At 32.6% G+C, this 25,872-nt stretch overlaps 1 protein-coding gene across 4 annotated transcripts in view; it reads right to left on the bottom strand.

Annotated features, from left to right (window-relative positions):
• Positions 1-25,872, bottom strand: part of LOC102802206 (N-acetylglutamate synthase, mitochondrial-like) — a 62,919-nt gene that overhangs the window by 25,489 nt on the left and 11,558 nt on the right. The window contains exon 1 of one of the 4 annotated variants that reach the window (XM_085496156.1): positions 12,058-12,148. The exons of 2 other annotated variants lie outside the window; for them this stretch is intronic. The gene's annotated coding sequence lies outside the window, so the exon portion shown is untranslated. Of the gene's footprint in view, positions 1-677; positions 956-12,057; positions 12,149-25,872 lie in introns of those variants that run through there. One more of the 4 variants, XM_085496155.1, reaches the window with a different exon arrangement.

Raw genomic sequence — 25,872 nt, forward strand, 5'->3', positions numbered from 1 at the left:
CTAATTATTTTACTGTATGAATCTTGGTGATGGGAGAAATTCAATATATAGTTGATATACATGTTTAATGGAACATGAAACAAAACTGACTGCAGGAATCCATATGGACAAACTTTCTGCATTTATGCTTAGTATATGCATGGATAGGAAGCTTAATTTACTCAAAAATAATTACTAAAATATCACATCCACTTATTATTTCAAAACTATCACTCCATTATAATAATCAAATATTGTAATAATATGAAAGTATCTCAACTGAAAAGCTGACGTAACCCAAGGCATATGTTGATACATGTACACACAGCACGGTGAGAACACAGAGAGTTGTCATAGATTACCGGTAATAAAGCAAGCCTTGAATCCCAAAGATATGAATACAACATGAAAGTACTGGTATACAATATACAAGGTCAAAATATTATACACACACAGGGGATGAATCAGGTGACCTGAATATATGCCCTATACAGAGCTAACATGATCTGCTTGGATCTAGCTCAATGTAATTAACGAGGGAAATGGAATACATGTAAATGTATGACAAGTAAGATTTCTACACTGTCCAAAAATAAGGCCAGTAAAATCATAAAAAGCATGCTATCAACTGAGCACATGTAAAAAGCAACTCAGAACAGGGGTATACATATATAACTTATATTATAAGACATACTGACCTTCCACATACTCCAGTTGTTTCAAATTACACACGAACTCAGAGGGTAGATGGAATGCCAACCCAGACGCACGCTGCACATATTAGAATACCAGTCATTGAGTTGGGGAGCACATGATAGCGTGTGTGCATTTTAGAGTGTATCCACATACGATTACTAGTTTGATCAGATTAAATTCAGAGCAGTGTGGCCATTAAAGGCTGGTAGGCCGGCACGTGGCATTCACAGTGTGTGTGAGAGAGGGACAGACCTCGATGTTGCCACAGTGAATTGTAAAACAGCAATGCTTTATAACTCACCCCATTTGCATAATAGTAGAGCAGTCCAGTATCATGCAGATGAGCTCTTTCAACCAATCATAAGAGGCAGCTATAAAAAGACACTCCCATTGGGGCAGTGTTAACGAGCTGCACTGAAATGGACACAGGTTACTTTTGACACTTTGAACTGCTAGCCGCAATAAAAATGAATTTATTCTTCTCAAAAACAGGAACAATCACTTCAATAACAAGTCATTATTTATATGCAACGATTGAACTGCATGTGCCAGGGTTAAATATAAAGCAATAAATTTATATTTGAAACTTGTAAATCTGTCAACTATGCACCTGTAAATCTGAATACGGTTGGAAATTACGTTAGAATTTCAAAACTGATTCATCATGAAATTTATACAAGGGAAGCCACCATTGATCTGATCACTGAGAACTCAGGAATCAGTGTTTTAGTGTAACTCTGTGTATGCATGTCAAGTCAAGCCACCTTGAGTTCACCAAGAGGTCACATTGAAAGTCCATGTACAGGAATAAGCCACTCACCCAGTGAAGTAAGAATGCAGACAAATTTCAGTGGAATTATAATTATCAGGAAGATAAGTAGCTTGTAGGGCTTGAACTTCACAATAGGCATCAAAGTCAAGTTGACCTTGGAGTTTTTCATTATGATATACGTTTAAAGGAAATTTATCAATTACAATCTTAAAAACAGATACCCTCTGAACTTAAAGTCCGAGCTCTGACTGAGGAATAGCCTTCGTCGAATATTCTGGATACTGTAGATGCATTGATTATTAACTGGGTATTAATCATGCTGATATGCACTGAATTATATCTAAAAGATCAGTAAGTATACGTCAGCATACTATCTTTTTCATAGCATGAAGGACACGTAAAGTTAGATTCTGCAATCGGTCAAAATGTTCATTTTGTGTGTTTTTATTTTTAGTATTTGTACTACGGTATTCCACTGAATTGCTTGCACTTAGCATGCAAGTTAGTCAATGTTTCTGAACTTATTACGTCAGACACTTGCTCAAAATTTATAAAGTGAATATTTTTTTTTTTTTTTTTCAAAAACTTATAATTTACTTTATGCGAAACAGGATCATTGACAGCTCATGAAACACACATTATTAAAAAACAAATTAGAAAATACAACTCTGAAAAAACTATATTGAATATCGGTATAAGATAGGATAGGATAGGATAGGATAGGATAGGATAGGATAGGATAGGATATTTTATTTGGAACATACACAAAAACAATGCTTGAGTAGAATCCAATATAAGAAACATAAAGTAACACAACCAATAATTATAGAATCTAAAATACAAAATTAGCTAAAATACTATAAACATATTTGTCGACACTTGAAAAAATCTTGATAAACAATTCTTTAGTTGGCAAGATTTGGTAATCAGACGAGTATAGAAATAGTGCATAGAGGAATTTTTTCTTGTGTTCTGAAAAACTGTTATGTTTACAGTGAAAAAAGTAATGTTTTTCATTACCCACGTCATTAGAGTCACACTTGTTAATACCCTGTCAATTTTATTTATTCTCCTGCGACGGCCTGTTTCAATTGGCAAGAAGTGGGCTGAAATACGTAATTATATAAACTTTTGTAATTCCACAACAACAAACGTCAAATTTTAGCTGTATGACATCCAACATATATGTGGTAATTTTGAAAACGACAATCACATTTTGGGGCATGACCTCCAGATATTATAGATATGCAAATAATATGCTAATTATGCAATTATGATTGACTAACGAATGCTTCGATAATTAAAAGTTGGTTAGCGAGCCAGCGAAATCTGCCGTGAAATTGAGCGTGATAAAATTGTAATTTTCAACTCTAAAGAGCACAATATGATTATTACGTTAAATTACGAAATGAGTTCGTCGAATCAATTGAATTATTCAAATGTCACAAGTAATAAAAACCTACTTAGTGGTATAGATGACTGTCCTCGAAATACATGTCATGTACAAATCAGACACACTAAGTATAGACAAGATTGATACAAATTAGTAGTGACATAAAGTACGCTGTCACGATTCGATTTATCAAGCATTTGTCTGGAAACATCATGCACAATAAGGAACTGGTGAGTTAATACAGTTTATCAATTATTAAGTGTATTTTAACTGTTTCATCATTTCATATAGTTTATCACAACTCACAAAGGAACTGGTCAGTTAATTCAGTTTATCATTTATTCAGTGTATTTTAACTGTTTCATCGTTTCACATACTGTAGTTTATCACAATTCACAAAGGAACTGGTCAGTTAGTACAATTTATCAATTATTCAGTGTATTTTAACTGTTTCATCGTTTCATATACCGTAGTTTATCATGGTTCACAAAGGAACTGGTCAGTTAATACAGTTTATCAATTATTCAGTGTATTTTAACTGTTTTTTATCATTTCATATACCGAAGTTTATCACGATTCACAAAAGAACTGGTCAGTTAATACAGTTAATCAATTATTAAGTGTATTTTACTGTTTCATCATTTCCTATAGTTTATCATGATTCACAAAGGAACTGGTCAGTTAATACAGTTAATCAATTATTAAGTGTATTTTAACTGTTTCATCATTTCCTATAGTTTATCATGATTCACAAAGGAACTGGTCAGTTAATACAGTTAATCAATTATTAAGTGTATTTTAACTGCTTCATCATTTCCTATAGTTTATCATGATTCACAAAGGAACTGGTCAGTTAATACAGTTGATCAATTATTAAGTATATTTTAACTGCTTCATCATTTCATATAGTTTATCACGATTCACAAAGGAACTGGTCAGTTAATACAGTTGATCAATTATTAAGTGTATTTTAACTGCTTCATCATTTCATATAGTTTATCACGATTCACAAAGGAACTGGTCAGTTAATACAGTTAATCAATTATTAAGTGTATTTTAACTGCTTCATCATTACATCTAGTTCATCATGATTCACAAAGGAACTGGTCAGTTAATACAGTTAATCAATTATTAAGTGTATTTTAACTGTTTCATCATTACATCTAGTTCATCATGATTCACAAAGGAACTGGTCAGTTAATACAGTTAATCAATTATTAAGTGTATTTTAACTGTTTCATCATTACATCTAGTTCATCATGATTCACAAAGGAACTGGTCAGTTAATACAGTTAATCAATTATTAAGTGTATTTTAACTGTTTCATCATTACATCTAGTTCATCACGATTCACAAAGATTGTCAATAGCTGGTTATATTTATACAGGATACAATTACTCAAAGTTAAAAATATTACTATTTTTTTAATTTTACATATACAAATGTAAGACATTCATGTCACGAAAAAATGCAAATTTGAAATATTAAAGAATGTTGTACAAAAATAAACTTGTCTTTTTAAAAAAATCTACCATTGTTTCCTACAGTATCTTAATATCACACAATTTTTGTTTGGTTCTTAGAAAAAATGAAATTCATACAAGTAACTACAATGGGAATCCAATTAGGATTACTTTCAACAGGTTTTTAATAATGAAATTTCTTTTCAAAGCAGCCATGACATTTTACACATATTTTTTTACTTTTCTCAACAAAAAAAGATTAATAGATAATAGTTCAACATAAATAAACTTCTTGAGTGACGGTACTGTAGTTAACATGTTCGTCTAGCATATCCGGAAAAAATAACAATAAATTATACAAAAATATGCACTAAAATAAAGCACAAGCAGCAGTGAATTTGAAGTAAACTTTAGTCACAGAGTTTCACAAAATAAATCCACATACACTTATATAGACCTGTTGCCAATTGATTAAAAATTAATATTGAAGAAAATTACATAAAATATCAAAAAATGTTGTGCTGAAATATTGGAGGGAAAAAAGCTACAGCATTTATAATTATCAATTTTGATCAAAATCAATTAGATGTTGAATTAGGTCTTTTTAGAGTATCTGCAGTTTAATAAATTGTACGTACCCTGTATTGTCCGGTCTACTACGAGTAACAGCACATGTCTGTAGATATAGTTTACACACATCATCAACAATGTACATATCATATGCACCCAAACATAACATGTACTAAATAATTAATTACCCCCGGTATCTACATTTGTATAATTGAAATCCATATATCATGATTGTAACATACAAGTGTGGACATGCATGTTATACAGTAAATCGTTTTTTGCATATACATATGAACAATATGTATAGTACAAAGAATTGTATTTAATTCAAAAGCAATTGGACTTGGTGTTTTCAACAAGAATTCAAAAATATCACTTTTTACCAACAGTTTTAACAAAGTTAGAGATATCATTAACAAATGAACAAATCTGAGAGCAGTCCACATGTAGTACCTAGATATGAAATATATCAAAGCAATCAGACTTGCATTTTTTAACAATAAGTCGAAAATATCACTTTTTACCAAAAATGACAAAAAATATTCATCAAAATTGGAGAATTGAAGATATCATCACGAAATGAACAAATCTGAGAGAGGTCCACATGTAGTACCTATTTATGTAATATCAAAGCAATCAGACTTGCAGTTTTTAACAAGAAGTCTAAAATATCACTTTTTACCAAAAATGACAAACATATCCACCAAAATTAGAGAATTGAAGATATCATTACAAAATGAACAAATCTGAGAGAGGTCCACATGTAGTACCTATATATGTAATATCAAAGCAATCAGACTTGCAGTTTTTAACAAGAAGTCTAAAATATCACTTTTTACCAAAAATGACAAACATATCCACCAAAATTAGAGAATTGAAGATATCATTACAAAATGAACAAATCTGAGAGAGGTCCACATGTAGTACCTATATATGTAACATCAAAGCAATTGGACTTGGGGTTTTTAACAAGAAGTCGAAAATATCACTTTTTACCAAAAATGACAAAAATCTTCACCAAAATTAGAGAATTGAAGATATCATTACAAAATGAACAAATCTAAGAGAGGCCTACCCAAGGTACATATACACCAAGTATCAAAGCATTCAGGCTTATAGTTTTCAAGAAGAAGTCAAAAAAGTAAAACATTGACACAGACGCCGGACAATCACTCATATGATAAGCTCCGTTCGACAAAGTCGACAGCGGAGCTAAAAATAGTCACCAAAATTAGAGAATTAAAGATATCATCATGAAATGAACAAATCTGAGAGAGAACCACATGCAGTATTTATATATGTAATATCAAAGCAATCAGACTTGCAATTTTTAACAAGAAGTCGAAAATATAACTTTTACCAAAAATGACAAAGATATTCACCAAAATTAGAGAATTCAAGATATCATCATGAAATGAACAAATCTAAGAGAGGTCTACCCAAGATACATACACACCAAGTATCAAAGCATTCAGGCTTGTAGTTTTCAAGAAGAAGTCGAAAAAGTAAAAAGTTGACACGGACGCAGACGACGGACAATCACTCATGTGATAAGCTCCGCTCGACTAAGTTGACAGCAGAGCTAAAAAGGACAATTCAGGATAAAATGTCTTCTGATCAAAAACATTTGTATCCTCGGGCGGAGCTACGTCACAGAACAATCCATGTTGCTAAGACACGCACCACTGTAACATGTATTCTTATGGGCTCTGTGCGATCTGCTGTGAAACATCGGCCAAAGAGCCGGTGAAAAAGGCTGAAGTTGAGAAAACAGCACAAAATAAACTTTGAAGTAATCCAGTGCATCCGAATGTATACATGTAGCACATATAGGGGTAATCTTGTTACACTGTTCAGGGGAGTTTCAACAAACATCCCAAAATACCTTTTTCTGGGAGTTTTCAGTTTTTGTTTTCACTGTGATGGTTCCCAGGCGGTGAAAATGCCTGGATGTCCACTCCCGCAGATATTTGGAAATAGGAATATTGACTCACAACTGTGCTACATGTATAACCACATGAGGACACTATACTACCACAAGAGGGCACTATAACTTAGACTTAGACTGAGAAATAAACGTTGAATATTAAAGTACACGTATTTGCATTAAGGTTTGTAAGCTTTTAATATAGACAATACAGTACATGGTATGCAAATTTCTACAATCTACATGTAATGGTGTATCAATTGTGTGTCATCTCTTTCATCTCTCCACATGGTACACTAATCCTGTCATTCAGAGAGAATTATGCATCTTTTTGTGGTCAGGGACAATACACTGAGATTTCCTCACGTGAGAAGGATACGAACAGTTCAATCAAATCAGCACGCATGCGAGTTTTATAATCACCAATCTGAAACCCTGAAAAATCAACTTTATGTTCCATCTTAGCCTTGCAAAGCTAAGATTTGGTCACAAAATATTTGTTACCAATATTTGGAAATTTTATGAACAAAATTGCGAGACATGATCACTGAATTCATTAAATTTAACAAGGCCAGTGGACTGTAAACCATATGCTTTTTGCTGCTAGGAGTTTTTTGCGATTTGATAACATCATGGCATTTGTGAAAGTCACTATTAAACACTCTGTCATGCGACCTCAGAAAAAAATTTCCCAACTAAAAATTTTTACTGACTCGCAAAAAAACGGTTTACAATGTAATTTCAGCTACATGATTGGTACATGCACATGGTCTGACCTTAAACAATGCTGTTATTAATCCTCCATGACACCAGGAGACTTTGTGATTTTCAAGATTAATAAAAATCACTGCAATCACGAGTTACACGTAAAGTAATACACAAAACCTCCAGCACAATTGGACGGTAACTCGATATTTGGAATATGCGTCTCAGAATAAGGTACATAGTTATTTTGTTATTAGCAAGGGATAATTTCTATTCTCATATATACTTCTCAAAAACAAACTGAATGGCTGATGTAGTAGAGCATCTCAGACACTGATACACAACATACATGTCGTTTCCATAGTAACACAATTTGCACTGACTCCAGGTACAGGGATGCAACAATGGGTTGTCATTTCATTTGAAGGAAATTGAGACAAAAACCGAATAGCATAGTTTATGCTTTGCTGGCAAAGATGGAGTACACGAAGTGGTATGACGACCGTTAATTCGGGTATCAATAATGGAAAAACAATTTACGTTTACACGCAATAAATACTACCTGTATAATTTCTCTACATTACAGTTTCAGAGCTAAAATGATTTGAAAACCGAGATTCTATAGATGCATATTCTAAGGTCTGTGACCTGTCAGACAACTGCCTAGAATCAAGGTCCATGACCTATATATGGCAAATTCCAAGAATCAAGGTATGTGATCTGCATGCCAAATGCCTAAAATGAATGGTTTATTTTATAAGCCATGCAAAATAGTGGCACACAGGAAACAATTGATGAGGACAACAAATATAAACTGAGTGGTTTCTGATACACACATGAAAATTTATATTCAATTTACATGCAATGAATACTACCAGTACAACATGAAATGGTTCTTTGTGACAAATGCCTAGAATCATAGATTTGTGATCTTTATGACAAATGCCTAGAATCAAGGTTTGTGATCTTTATGACAAACACCTAGAGTCATAGATTTGTGACCTTTATGACAAATTCCTAGAATCAAGGTCTGCATGACAAATACCTAGAATCAAGGATTTGTGATCTTTATGACAAATGCCTAGAATCATGGTCTGTGATCTCTATGACTACTAGTAGTTCCAAGAATCATGGGTCTGTGACCTACATGACAAATGCCTAGAATGGATGATAAATCTTATTAGCAATGCATTATTTGTAAGTGTGTCTTGAACATGCACCATAAGGACAACTCATGAATACACTGATCAATGTTTACAACTCATGAATACACTGATCAATGTTCACAACTCATAAGTACACTGATCAATGTTCACAACTCATGAATACACTGATCAATGTTCACAACTCATGAATACACTGATCAATGTTCACAACTCATGAATACACTGATCAATGTTCACAACTCATAAATACACTGATCAATGTTCACAACTCATAAATACACTGATCAATGTTCACAACTCATAAATACACTGATCAATGTCTACAACTCATAAATACACTGATTAATGTTCACAACTCATAAATACACTGATCAATGTTCACAACTCATGAATACACTGATCAATGTTCACAACTCATAAATACACTGATCAATGTTCACAACTCATGAATACACTGATCAATGTTCACAACTCATGAATACACTGATCAATGTTAACAACTCATAAATACACTGATCAATGTTAACAACTCATGAATACACTGATCAATGTTCACAACTCATGAATACACTGATCAATGTTCACAACTCATGAATACACTGATCAATGTTCACAACTCATGAATACACTGATCAATGTTCACAAGTCGTGAATACACTGATCAATGTTCACAACTCGTGAATACACTGATCAATGTTCACAACTCATGAATACACTGATAAATGTCCACAACCCATGAATACACTGATCAATGTTCACAACTCATAAATACACTGATCAATGTTCACAACTCATAAATACACTGATCAATGTTCACAACTCATAAATACACTGATAAATGTTCACAACTCATAAATACACTGATCAATGTTCACAACTCATAAATACACTGATCAATGTTCACAACTCATAAATACACTGATCAATGTTCACAACTCATAAATACACTGATCAATGTTCACAACTCATAAATACACTGATAAATGTTCACAACTCATGAATACACCAATCAATGTTCACAACTCATAAATACACTGATCAATGTTCACAACTCATAAATACACTGATCAATGTTAACAACTCATAAATACACTGATCAATGTTCACAACTCATGAATACACTGATCAATGTTAACAATTCATGAATACACTGATCAATGTTCACAACTCATGAATACACTGATCAATGTTCACAACTCATAAATACACTGATCAATGTTCACAACTCATGAATACACTGATCAATGTTAACAATTCATGAATACACTGATCAATGTTCACAACTCATGAATACACTGATCAATGTTCACAACTCATGAATACACTGATCAATGTTCACAACTCATGAATACACTGATCAATGTTCACAACTCATGAATACACTGATCAATGTTCACAACTCATAAATACACTGATCAATGTTCACAACTCATGAATACACTGATCAATGTTCACAACTCATAAATACACTGATCAATGTTCACAATTCATGAATACACTGATCAATGTTCACAACTCATAAATACACTGATCAATGTTCACAACTCATGAATACACTGATCAATGTTCACAACTCATAAATACACTGATCAATGTTCACAATTCATGAATACACTGATCAATGTTCACAACTCATAAATACACTGATCAATGTTTACAACTCATGAATACACTGATCAATGTTCACAACTCATGAATACACTGATCAATGTTCACAACTCATAAATACACTGAACAATGTTCACAACTCATAAATACACTGATCAATGTTCACAACTCATAAATACACTGATCAATGTTAACAATTCATGAATACACTGATCAATGTTCACAACTCATGAATACACTGATCAATGTTCACAACTCATGAATACACTGATCAATGTTCACAACTCATGAATACACTGATCAATGTTCACAACTCATGAATACACTGATCAATGTTCACAACTCATGAATACACTGATCAATGTTCACAACTCATGAATACACTGATCAATGTTCACAACTCATAAATACACTGATCAATGTTAACAATTCATGAATACACTGATCAATGTTCACAACTCATGAATACACTGATCAATGTTCACAACTCATGAATACACTGATCAATGTTCACAACTCATGAATACACTGATCAATGTTCACTAGTCATGAATACATCAGTGAAAGTTCAGAGAATACTGGATCTGTATAACTAGTCCCAGAACAACAATAGATATCAATTACCTCAACTCTACATCATGATTTTAAAATAACTTGGGTTGATGAATTACTGGTATCTTGCACTAACAAGGACAAATATATATCATTGACTACATTCATATCCTGTGAATTCATAGCTCAGGTATTTTTAGATCTACTGCAAAATCCAACTAAATTAAAAGCACTTTACAGAAGGTATTCTGCTGTTTGGCATTCTTCTTCTTCTTTGTTTTTCTTTTCCTTTTCTCTCCATATACCACTATCTAATGTAATATGTTGTGTGTTGTATGTTTTTATTATTAAAACAAACTGAAAATATTATTTAAATATAAAAAAAAAATATTAATATTTTTGTTTTCATTTGATTTCATGGAAGTTGAACAATTATGAGGTTTTTATTCATAAAAACAAATAAAAGATACAAAAAAACAACAACAAGCATTCAACAATTGGAAAGCCGCCACGAATAGCCAACAGAAAGGGGGGGGGGGGGGGCTGCACAGGCATGTGCTGTGGAACATCATTAAACACAACAAGACATTTATTAAATTATGATTTTAATTTTGAAACAATAGATCATTAATTTACAATAAGAATATCCTATTGTCATGCCGTGCAATGTCCTCCATCATGCCAAGGAAATAGAGTCAGAGAACTTCTCATCACTAGATGCCATTTCCCGCCTGCACGAGATCCAGCAAGTATCATACACTGCCAGCCAAAATCTGCCACACACTGACACACCATAACTGCCACAAACATGAAAGTTATCAGCACATACAGAATTCACAGTTCATATAGTACAGAGAACAATGAGCAATCAAATCCATAATTAGGAGTCATTACAGAAAATACAACACGTTATTACAAAAAAAAAAAAAAACAGATTGTAGCTCATTGATCACTAAATAACGGAGAATGTACCAATGTTGCCACTGTATTTTGCACTTTCCATTATTAGACAGTATTATTTCAGACAGAATACAGCTTTAATTTTTGTGTGTAAGAAAATTCTCATATAATGTCATCAAAATTGTAATAATTAGTTTACGCTGTTAAATGATAATTTGTTTAATTTATACTCCATTAGATTACAATTTTAGGAGAGATGTGCAAGATACGGGAGTAAACCACATTTTAACATTCGCTTGAAATACGACAACAAATCATATTCCTACCTATCGCCAAAACTGAATCCATGTCTAGATTGCTTGGCAGCTCCAAGATCCACTGCAACATTTACACGTAGAGAGAGTGAACTGAGTTGCGGTCACACCCCCTCAATTCTACTTCCACAATGCACATTAAACATTCAGAGAATAAATCCTTGTTGGACAATAATGAAACAGAGTTCCTTCGTCACGCTGATACGATGCCCAATTACATACTGAAGCGTTATCTCTCGGAGGTAGTCAGTACTTAATTCCTATTGGCTGGAGAAAGTATCGATAAGTATGATGCGGTGATCTTATCCAACAGGAGATTAGAAACATTATAGAAACCTACGCAGAAAACATTCCACACAAGTGTAAACTGACGGAGCACGAAATCTCATTTATTTGCGATTTTTTTTTTATTTAGTTCGCTGCAGTATCTTTCGTTACGGATCAATTGATTTTTCTGATGTACGTGAAGTTTTAAAAGCTCTGTAGTACTTGAGCAGGATTTTAAAGGGTTCGTTTTTTTTTCTAAAGTGATTTCAAAGGAAATGGAATAAAAATTAGATTTATTGGTTTAGAAGGCACCTTAACAGACAATTTAACCAGGCGCAATGAACGAGAAAAATTAAGGTAGATCAAGAAAGACGATGTTAAGGTATTCAGAACAAATTCGGTTTCTAGTTACTGAAATTTGGTAATAATTGACAGGAGAAAAGAAAATTTACGACAAATGACATTTATATTGTAAGTAAAAATCCAATGGTTTTTTTTTCTTTGTAAAACTGAGTGAGGTATATCAACTATGATTTGCGTCACAGTTGGCACATACATGAACCGAAAGCAATATTTATAACAGTTATGAAGAACCACAGATATTGAATTTTGTGTAAAATAATAAACAGTATATTTTACATCAATTGTATGCGGGACATTATTCTAATATTGAACACGACACATACAGTGCATTAATTACCAAGATTAATTAATCAGCACATGTAATTATCCAGCTCATTTGACATTGTATCTAACAACGAGTATCAGTTTTTAATGAGTCGTGAGATGGCCCAGGGAAAAGAGAAAAAAAAAAAAAATCAGGCAATTAAAAACATGCAAGTCACACCATTTTTTACACAGAATTTACAGAAAAACAGTTTTCAATAATTGTACTGTATTTGCTCTATTAGAAGTACATCTCCCATAGAAGGGCATAATTTCAACAGTATGTTTTACCGTATGGTAATTTTAAAACACTGCATTGGTTTTAGATAACAAATTGACCAGAAACTTTCTAGGCCTAAATTCGGCTTTTCTCCAGTGATCAATCGTCTTTTCACAAAACAGTTTTAATCAAAGCATTCTTGATCTACAGAAATGTTAATGGAGTTCGAATTTTTTATTTAAATCTGTGAACAATATTGTTGTTAAAATTCAAATTTAAGAAAATCACAAAAATCGTGCCAAAATCTAATGAGAGCAATACATCAAAACGTAACACATTGAAACATCTACTGATTATTTTTTCGAGGGAATAAAGAAAATCTGCCAATTTTTAACCTAATTGAAATATTTCTTGATCAAAGCATAGTACACACATATTTATAATTATAAATATTCACACAAACACACATCAGCATAACAAATACGAAACCAATTTTCTGAAAAGTCAGAATGTGTTACCAGTCAACTCTACCTTTTTACACAGACTAGTAATATTTCAACAACCCCGTCAAAATTGCTATACTTCATAGCTATAAAAAAAACACAGTAATATTCAGAGTAATCGGGGCATGAAAATACACCGACAAACAAGACAAGAGATTCCAAGATGCACCAACTAATGAGCAATCTATGCGTCAAAGGATGATAACAGCAGCGTTGTCACGGATACCATTATCAGTTTTATCAATCTTATGTTTATGCACACTCACAATCTTTTTGATTACGCTGAGATAACACAACACTGGAAAATGATACCGAATGTCTTGGGCCACAAATAAAAGATATTATGTTTACGTAGAATGTGAATGATGTATTAAATACATGTGTATTGCGAGAGAAAAATATTTTATGCTGCTTAAACATAAGAATTACCCGAATAACGAAACACTTATCCGTAGTTCGCCATAATTCAGCCGCAAACTATCAAGAAGGAAACATTTCAGCTCTCCAGTAATGACAGTAAAAAAACCAGTAAAACAAATTACCGGTAATCAATTGAGGTCGCATGTAAGGAACTGTTTCTCAGAGATTGTACATCATTTTTTCCCCCCAAAAAAACATGGTTAAGTTTTTATCACATAACATGACTCATTAGATATTATAATTTTTCATTTTCTTGACTAATAAAATTGCGATTCATTAAAAAAGCACTTACTTCTAAGAGCAAGGATTTTCACACTGCAAAGTTTACTATTTGAAGATTAAGCGTTTGAATGATAATGTAACACTGATAAGCAGTGTTATCAGGATAATCATTTCCTTCAATGATCATAGAAACTACCCCTATGTGAAGTCAATTTAATATTCGTTGATTTTCACTGCACGAACAAAATACCGACAACTTCAGCCCCAGCATTACTCATACTGCTTTATTTATACCGACCAATTCAAAACTTGATACACCACAAAATCATACAACCTGAAAAAAGTTGATTTGTATGCAAATAAAGTAAATAATATTGTTTATTATTATACATCTGTCACCGTAATGCCATAAGTTACAGCGTGCCGTAATTTTGTGGTATTTTCATACTACCATATTAGGAAATGCAAATTCCAAATACGGAATGATTATACGCGTAAGCGTCCTCTAGTAATAAAAACAAACGTGGCTTTGACAGGACAACTCATGAATACACCGATCAATGTTCACAACTCATGAATACACTGACCAGGGTTTGACAGGACTCCACACAAAGAAGATTGCTGATTCTGTTCTGAACATTTTGGATTTCGCCATTCCCATGATGTATCCTTGGAAGGAAAAGATGTATAATAATAAGGTTATTACGAGAATACCTCAAAGTAAGCACTCAGACGTACATGGGTCAATACTCAAGCTGTACTGACTTTGTGCATACTTTGAGGTGTTCTCGTAATAACCTTTTATTATTAATATTGAAGGTTCTACTAAAAAAAACAATTTCGGAAATCATGAGGCTAAACTTAAGTTATGGTATGGAAAGGTAGATAACTTAAACACATGTCATCTTCTAGAGTAAACTCTGGGTACATCATAAAATAGTTATTTGAAGCATTTGCCATCTGAAATAGCAAAAATGCTTAATTTTGATGCATTTATAAAATTGAAATGTTCTAAAAAACGCACATGTTCGTATTCAAGACACTGAGAATTTCGTTAACTATTAACTTTCCACTATGTGGAAAGTAAATTAAGGTGATGACATTTCCCGGATTACAGGATCATAGAAGGTCAGAGCCGCCATTTATAAATTACATACGATTTTAAAACATTGAAGTAGATGAACGAGACAGCAATCTCAACAGGAGAGAATACACGAGTGTTTCCATGGTTACAGCTACATGTACAATCCGGTATAGATTATTCTATTTTTTTTATTGGGAATTATTTTTGCTGGTGGTGAGTAAAAAAATCTGTGAACAATTAAAATCCAGTGAAAATAATTTTTTTTCGCTCCTATATGTATCTCAATATCCATTCACAAAACAATGTTTTTCAACAAAAATATTCAAAATTTGAACTAAAATAAATAATAGAGATAGATGTAAGACATTGGATGAAATATAACAAAGAACTATTTTAACATCTTGTCATGACACCCAATTGGTCAAAACAACAAAATCTACGAAATATAGAGGATATAGAGGATGGGATCCACTTCTTAACTACCTGTGTCATAATAGAGAGGAAAGAGAGAAACTATATTTTGAATTCAGTAATCCAGATTTTAATAGTACTGATAGTAAAAACACGTTGTTACCATCATGATTCCTATTTTAATTCATTTACTAAGACATCACTTGCGAAGTGCAGTAGCTTATTTTATTTTTAACTTTTTATTTAGTTTTTTTTGGGGGGGAGTCCATATATTTTCTCACAAAATGTGGTTTGATTACAAATATTTCATGTATGAGGGGAAAAAATATTAAAAAAAAGTAATGAAGCCAAATTTTTTAACCATAAATCAATACATGGTATCGTACTACAGAGAGACAGTTTTAAACCTGGATAACAACTGCCAGGAGAAGCCATACTGAAGTTCTGGTAAGCTTCTGAATTTGCAGGATGCACAGCTGCCGACCTCAATTCCAAGAGGAATTAACACTTTGACACTGATGCAAACTCAGTCAGGACTTTCAAGACTACTACATCAAAGCATTGCTAAGTCAGTTATACACTGACGAGTCCACACTGACGTATATTGGATTAACCATACTGCGAGAGAAGTGAACGAAATAAAAGACGGAAAAAAATCAATAACGACATCATGTACTGCCGGGAATACTGATGTGGATTCAATTAGTGTCAGAATAACAATCAGAAGAAATAATGACTCCTCATCAGTGTGGTCCTGAACGCCGTTAATCTACATTTTGATGTAATTAACGAGCAAAAACGAACTTCCTTCTGCCTTTACTGTACACTCAATACAATACAATCCAGTTTACAATATCCCAGGGACAATACAAGTAGACCTTTATAATGAACAAGTATATTGTAATATATTCATATTTGACTGAAGAAAAATTCATGCTTACATTATTCCACTGACAATAAAACGAACGAGAACAAATATATTCATAATAGTATTTAATAAGCTATCACAAACAGAATAGCTTCGCTCTCTATGCCTGCGTAATAGAGCGCTTCCAGTAAAAACCACCAACAAGCTGTTTTTACATCCTGTACTGGAGTACGCGTGCATGATCGATCATTTGATGTCTGACTAAGACTTGGGGGGGGGGGGATATCACTGCAATGAATAAGACTACCAATAAATTATAAACAGCCCGCGGGTGTTATTGTTAAGTTCATGTCTAAGTTTGAACCAGTAATAAACTATAAAACAACATGTACATACTACATGATAAGAGAGCTGGCGTACATTTTTTGTATGACGTACTTTGGCAGTCAAACATCCGCAGCGGTTATTATCGCTGACAGGGAGCTGCCAAGGCCATTCCACTATCTAACATTGTGAACATTTATAGGGAATTATGGGAAATAATAAATCCGATTAAAATGAATATATTACTGCAATATTTAGATGAGAAATCTGAACCACATGAGACGCATGTAAGCTGTGGATGTGTAAACGTGACAAACTGCAGCATCTCTCATTCGCAGAGTGTCATGACACAAGAAACAATGACACAAGAAAGAAAACAAAGTAACCAAAAGGAAATCACAGTCAGGTGATTGTTTGTAAAATGTCTCAGATTGTAACATTGTCTTAGATTGTCAAATAAAAAGAAATGAACAAATATTTGTGTGACCATGGTAGTCAATCAGAAGGGCCATCTTGGACAAGTGTGCTTGTATTAACTCAGGAAGGAAGACCATAGAAGAACAGACAATTCTTTTTTTACTTCACTCATTTTTTTTAAAAGATAATGCTAATATGTGAATTTCTTTATATTAACAAATTCTCAGTGAAGATTTTTTTTGTTGAAACCATCTTAAGTTTCTAATAGTAATCCCTGAAGAGACAGTAATGACTTGGATAAAACTACAGACAATGATAGGTAGCTTTCATCAGATAACACTAGAGAGAAGCCATTTTAACTAATTGAACTCAAGGTACTCATTCAACTTGATAGATCGCAACAAATTGATTTACAAGTCATCTGTACAGATATAAGTTCATGACCACAATAAGACAACACTGAAACATGCATGGTTGAGAATACTTAATGATTAACAAGGCTAGTTTAATTATTTCACCACCAGACTTTCCCGCCCAAATTTTTTCTGTACTTTTTTCTTACATTCTTCAATATTTCTGGAAATGAACCCTAATTTTGGAGCCAACAGACAAAATTTTAGTTAATTTTCAGTTTTTACTTAAAATGTTATTATTGTTCCAATCTTCTGAAGGAAAGTGCTGACTATAAACTATTTTGTGAGTTTGTGCAGAAAAATGGGAACTGGTGGTGTAAAGGTTAAAACCTGTATTTTTATTCTTTCACTGTGTTTCAACAAGGCTAGTTTAATTTTTTCACCACCAGACTTTCCCGCCCAAATTTTTTCTGTACTTTTTTCTTACATTCTTCAATATTTCTGGAAATGAACCCTAATTTTGGAGCCAACAGACAAAATTTTAGTTAATTTTCAGTTTTTACTTAAAATGTTATTATTGTTCCAATCTTCTGAAGGAAAGTGCAGACTATAAGCTATTTTGTGAATTTGTGCAAAAACTGGTGGTGTAAAGGTTAAAACGTGTATTTTATTCTTTCACTGTGTTGATCATCTGCAAACATCGCTACCCAACACACCCTGAAGATTGTTATTTAAACCGGCACTGATTTCTCAATTGACCTCATTAATATCTTCCCTCAAGACACAAGAAAACTACTACCGGTAATAACCAAGAAAATTCTCTATAACACTACACTAGGGAGGCTCAATAACAATTTACATCACACTAGGGAGCACCAATAGGCAGAAATCAACTTCATGAAAACATCTTATCTTCTTAACTTGAAAGTGATTATGAAATTTCAGGCCAACTCTCAAATATTGGTACGCATTCTACAAGCTTATTAGAATGTTTAAATTATGTACATCTATTCTACAATTTGGAATTAAATTAGTTGACAGTCCCTAACCTAATTTGTTTATTTTTCACAGAATTTATAATAACCTACGGCATTCAATGGGGAGCTGTTATAGTTCTCTGCTATTACACAAGATTGCAGAGAATTAATCACAGTGAAGTTGTTAAACCAATCACAAAGCTTGCAGTGTTGGGTCAACAGGAAGTAAAAATTTGATCGTGAGGAAAAGATGACATATTTAATTACAAGGATGAGCAATTCCTCAGACCTTATATGGCCTTTACTTGCAAATTCTTTTGCAATTGATATAATTTCCATGAAAAATAAGCAAATCAGGTCTGAGGGACTGACTGTCAACAGTCTGAATTTATATCACAATGTTTTTCTCCATTGAGAAAGTTTTTAAAAGTGACAAGCAGGTAATTCAACTGTTAAAGCGACAATATACCCACATAAAGACGACCAAGTCTTGCCGAAATATTGTTTCAGTCACAATTTGATAAGGAAAATCAGTTGGAAGTAGTCAGCCTCTCAAGACAGCAATGTATTTGACATTTTGTCACTTGTACAGTAAGTTGTCATCTTGTACCATAATCCCTGAGACTCGCATGACAAAACTTTCTTTAGACGGCGCCCTCTGGAGATCTGGTCACAAGCCTGCCGCCATCTTTTTTTACTTGCAAGTGAGTTTATAATGTAAAACATTGGTTTTATGACGTATATTTCAGTACCCACATTTCAGCGATGGCCATTACACAAATTGACACTAATGATACAGGAATTATTTTTTATTCTAAAAATAAACATAGTTGAACTCTGGTGACCTTGCCCTTTGTTATATAATATAATTCCCTTTAACATAGTTTGTTTCAATATAAATATACATTGTCATAATTAATTTTGAATACAAACAAGTTTTGGGGTTGAACTAACAGTGGGGAATCAGTCTACCGAATGTCCTTTAAAGATGTAAATATCTTACAAAAACACTTGTGCCTTATTTGTTTAATTATGTTAAGGGACATAATTTCCAGCTTTATTCAAAGTAATTCAGATATTTTAGTATAAAAACAAATGCCTCATTGCAAAAAAAAAGTGCTGCATTTAGACGTGAATAGATTCATAAAACATGCAAGATAACAGAAAATCTTAGCTGGCTTTTGCCCAAGTATTTTGTACAGGTGTCTGTCAAAAATTAATGATTCACTGAGACAAATATGAACTGCCTCATTGTGTGACTACTGCATTATATGAAAAGTAAAAAAAAAAACACCCTTTATGAATAGCTATCATGTTGCAAGCTCTGCTTTGTATGCAAATCAACTTAAATAGTTAGTTGGTGTCCAGTGGAGGGAGAAGTCAACAGTACTGTTGCCTCCTGAGAATCTACATCTTCAAACACTGCAATCTTTGTTTGAAGTGAGTTTTTAAACTAGTATTATAAAAACTCTATCATTCTGTTCCAATAGCTGAAACATACTCCTGTGAGTTTTCATTTGTCGAATGAACTGTTTGTCAAATACAGAATACATATATTTTAGAACAATTTTCTTTTTAAAATGTGGATGAAATGTTTTGCTTTTTATGTATTTTTTATGTATTGTTTTTGATTTGATAACTTTGAACTAAACAGATTTTCTATTAGCTTCAGATCTTGATCAAAGTTTGGCACCCAGTTCATAGGAGTGCTTATATTGATTTTCTGACATCTTGTTTTCTGTAAAGATTTATTGGTAGGTTTGCAAATGTGTATCAGACTGTGCAATCTCTCCATGAGTTGGTTTTGAAACCCAGTAAGGGATTCTGAGATACATTACCAAGGATATTATTACAAGATAAATCATTTGCTTCATTGAACACATACAACAATGCATATTTCCACTGAGATCAGTGACCTTTGATGTGTATCACCAGTGATCAATCAAGTAGAAACAGTCAAAATATTTTATCAGTTTTTCTCAATTTTTGCATGATATTTTCATACAGGACATCTGTTGTTCAAACTCAGGGAAGACATTATACTGATGAACAAGGTGACCAAGTTTGATGAAGTTTGGAATAGTATTAGTAAAGTTATCATGCACAAAATAACAATTATTAACGACGACGACAACGACGACGACAACGCCGGACAACATTTTTCCCTTAATATACCTTTCCCTTCCATCTTTGATGGTACGGGCAAGGTAAAAATTAATAGCTACATCTGTTGCCACTTTAATTAGTGACTGGTAGACCTACTTTTTTTTAAATGTTGAACAATACACATAACAATGCAAAGGATCTTACACACTACCAACTCAACAGAATTACAAAACATTGGATTCACTACCAGAATTCCCATAATCCAACAGTTCACATATTTATAATATGGCTTAACTGTAAGTATGTAAAATCCAGTAATTAAGCATAAAAACTGATATTTCTAAAATTTGACGTCATATTTTTTTACAGTTTAACTTTCTAATCAATATTTTAGAGAAAACCCTGAAATCAAATCACTACAACATGTTCAATAAAGATTGAATCTAACTTGAACAGTGTGTGTAAAATATATTTTTACATAAAATTAGAACGTACACTGTGTGAGAACTATATCTCTGTAATGTGACAACAGCATTACTGATTGCTTACTGATGTATATTTCTGAAGATAGAAACCAAGGTTGTGAAAAAATACACACAAATTACCCAAAATTATATACGCATCTCTACACATTATTTGCATACTGGTAATAATGAAAAATATATGCAAATGTTTTGAAGTGCAATATTTGTTTTTCATTTTGTTATTAAATTAGAGAAAAAGCAAATATTGACTATAAAATTAAAGTGGTCCAATCGTACAAATGTGACAGATATTACCTACTCCTCGATCATAAAAGCCATTTATAGATTTCTAAAAGAGAACATGACGATATTAATGTTATTCTGAAAATAAATGGCTGTCTAATGGTCATCTTGAATTCATCCACTATAATATTTTTAATTAAATAGGACAATAATTTCACTATATAAATGCAATCGGATTTAAATCAAACATGCGACAGTTATGACCGACTCCTCGATCATAAAAACCATTTATAGATTTTAAGTAAAGACAACATGATGATATTAATGTTATTCTGAGGGATAAATGGCTGTCTGATGGCCATTTTGAATTCATTCACCATAATATTTTTAATCAAATAGGACAATAATTTCACTATATAAATGCCATCGGGTTTAAATCAAACATGTGACAGTTATTACCGACTCTTCGATCATAAAAACCATTTATAGATTTTAAGTAAAGACAACATGATGATATTAATGTTATTCTGAGGGATAAATGGCTGTCTGATGGCCATTTTGAATTCATTCACCATAATATTTTTAATCAAATAGGACAATAATTTCACTGTATAAATGCCATCAGGTTCAAATCAAACATGTGACAGTTATTACATATTCCTTGATCATAAAAGCCATTTAGAGATTTCTAGTAAAGACAACATGATGATAGTAATGTTATTCTGAGGAATAAATGGCTGTCTAATGGCCATCTTGAATTCATCCACTATAATATTTTTAATCAAATAAGACAATAAATGCCAGGTTTAAATCAAACATATTTAATGAAATACAGTCATAACATGCACATAGCTGAAAAATAAATTTTCGTTTAAATAAAAACTCACTTTAAAGCAGTCTAGATGCTAATTGCATGTGCACAAAATGAGCAAAGGATAGTAGTGTAGTAAAAGTCGCATCATACCTGCAACATGACATGATGCGACAATTAGGGTATATGCTGCTTTAATTAACATGATGCAGATTATTAATTTGCTGTGAATGCAATGAGGGGAGTATGCCATGAATTCTTGACTTGAATGGGACAATTGTAATTTTAAGTTCAATCTGAAGAGGACAAGCCTCAAACAATCATGGCCAACATTTATGACCAGTTTATAAATAGTTTTACAATTCACAGAAATCCGACAGTTTGCAAGGAATCCAAAGCGAACGGTAGAACTTTAACAGCTGGGCAGACCTTTTCTCTGACTGACAATAAAATGAGAATGCACATTATTCTTCATTTATCAGTTATTATGTTTATCGCAAAAATACTTGGTAGGAAAAAAAAAAAATTATTTTTCCAAGAATATGAATTACTAGAATACAAATAGAAATTATTTTCTCAACTCAAACAAGCCTAACATACACTTCAGTAGTTTTAGAAAAAAAACTATATTTTCACACAATTCACACACAGAGCTAACTAAAAGTATATAACATGTAGGAGTTCAAATGCCATCTTCACTGTGAAATATAGGTTTGAATATAAGTGCCCACGAACCTGGGTTTCATCATTAATACAATTATTTTTTGTCAACTCAAAAGTTCTTTTTTTTTTTTTCAGATGAAAATAGATACTGACAAGCATAATCTAGCATCAGAAGGTTTAACATGCAAGTTTCATGCACACAACGAATGTCATTTTAATGGAGCTTTGTAAAAAGTATGTAAATCTGTCAAAAATACCTCTGTGACATCCAAGTTATGCCCAAGAATGCAACTTCCTTGTTGAATTAATTTTAGATGCAATCAAAATTATGCTACCAAGAGCGTCGTCGGCCTGGCGGGATTGTACTGACACAGGGACGAGCAGTAATCCCATCAAAGAGGTGAATATACACATTAGATCACTCATGGTATCCATATATGGTAGCGATGAACATTCAACCACTCAACAACATGGCATCGTCATTAAAAGATGGAAGTTCACGTTTTATTAAAAATTATCAGTGGTACGATCTGTTGTAATGTCCCATTGGGAACACCGTGATCATCAGAGATGTACTTGGCCAAGCGATGGTGATCAAAAACCTGACGTAATTTATTATACGTGATGCAAAACATTTTTTTTCTTCAAAATTTGCATCTGAATAATACAATGAAATCTCTCCCATGTACTTAGAGTAATCTGTAATTTCTGCCCTGTACTCTGAATAATATAATGCACAAAATACACTGAATTTAAGAAAGAATTACATTTACACACGACTGATTTTTATACATTGTATAATTTTTTTTTATAAATTTCATGTGACAGTTGAAAATAAGTTGACCAACTTTGTTTACCTTGCTTATAATTTAACAATAATCAGTATGACCTTTGACCTACCATGACATTTTCCTGATATTATAAAACTATTCATTTTCATGGGCATTTTGAGCCGTTTCAGTTCACAAATTTGGTCACATTTAACGGAATTTCACTTACAAGTGAAAATACCAAAATTAAAACCCAGTCTTTACAGTACTTGATAATGTATATTTTTGGAGCAAAACTGTCAAGACAATAATATTGATATTCTAATATATATTGCAAACTATAAGAACTGTGATTACTGTAAAATGACTAATTTTCACTGGGTTTAAATTTCACTGATTTACCATTTCAGGCATATTCAGTGGGTTTTAAATACACGGTTTCGTCATTTAGATAATGTGTTCTATGCTAAATTTTACATGATCACTGTGTTTTAAGTTAGCGCATTTTTCCAGTCAGCGAAATAAGCTAAATTAAAACCCAGTGAATAATTACCCCCTTTACAGTACACGGTATTTGATGGGATCTATGTTCCATGTGAAATAGCCATGATTGAGGGAAAGACACACAGACTAACACTGTGTGTATGGGTAACCCTGCATTTCACATTAAACTCATCAAAAATCAAAAACTAAATTCTATACAAAACGTCCAAAAAGCCTTTTCAGCGAAAATTAATTCCAGCAAAAAAAAAGTATTCCACAGTATTTATATGGAAATATAGTCAAGAAATTCTTATTTATAGTAAATTAGTACCCTGTAAAGTACCAGGATGTGTGACCTTTTGGAGGGGGGTCATGCATGAAGTCTATTACAGAAGTCCAGAAGTATACACAGGGAATGATTGATGCGATTTCACTTGCGGATAAAACAATTTTTTTCATTGCTTGGAAAATCCAACTAAAACTATCCATGTTTATGATATCCTTCCTCAGGCACCAGGGAATCTGTCAAATGGATAATACGATCAAGCTTAATTTTATAGTCTTTGATTTGATGAAAATAATCTTATCAAGATTTCTGGGCAGCTATTTAATTGCCGACTAACTGACATTGCACGAATTGAAAACTCTTAGTAAAAAGCACAGTCATCATGCTAGCTTGGAACTGCCTTAGTAACACTCCAATAAGTATCGCTAAATTGGTCAATTTTTTTTTTATTTTGTAGCAAAGTAACCAAGAATGAATTAAACTAATTTTTTTGTTTATGAACATCCCTGATTAAACCATACCAAGGTCCTGGTGGATTAATACAGTTAATTGTTAATATTATTAATATACTGGTCATTTTTAACAGATAATTACCCTCAGAACCAAGACTGAATTAAACTCATTTTTATGTTTATGAACATCCCTGATTAAACCATACCAAGGTCCTGGTGGATTAATACAGTTAATTGTTAATATTACTAATATACTGGTTATCTTTAACAGATAATTACCCTCAGAACCAAGATTGAATTAAACTCATTTTTATGTTTATGAACATCCCTGATTAAACCATACCCAGTTCCTGGTGGATTAATACAGTTAATTGTTAATATTATTAATATACTGGTCATTTTTAACAGATAATTACCCTCAGAACCAAGACTGAATTAAACTCATTTCTATGTTTATGAACATCCCTGATCAAACCATACCCAGGTCCTGGTGGATTAATACAGTTAATTGTTAATATTATTAATATACTGGTCATTTTTAACAAATAATTACCCTCAGAACCAAGACTGAATTAAACTCATTTTTATGTTTATGAACATCCCTGATTAAACCATACCAAGGTCCTGGTGGATTAATACAGTTAATTGTTAATATTACTAATATACCAGTCATTTTAAACAGATAATTACCCTTGGTATTAAAGTTTAATGAACATTGGTTTTAAAAAAATTGACAATAATAATGTGAGGTTGCAGTGGAAAAAAAAACTAACAGACATTTCCATGGAATGACTATCAACATGTATTGTACAGCACA

The sequence above is a fragment of the Saccoglossus kowalevskii genome, chromosome 22 (assembly GCF_978046115.1).
Source record: "Saccoglossus kowalevskii chromosome 22, keSacKowa6.1, whole genome shotgun sequence".
Taxonomy (NCBI): domain Eukaryota; kingdom Metazoa; phylum Hemichordata; class Enteropneusta; family Harrimaniidae; genus Saccoglossus; species Saccoglossus kowalevskii.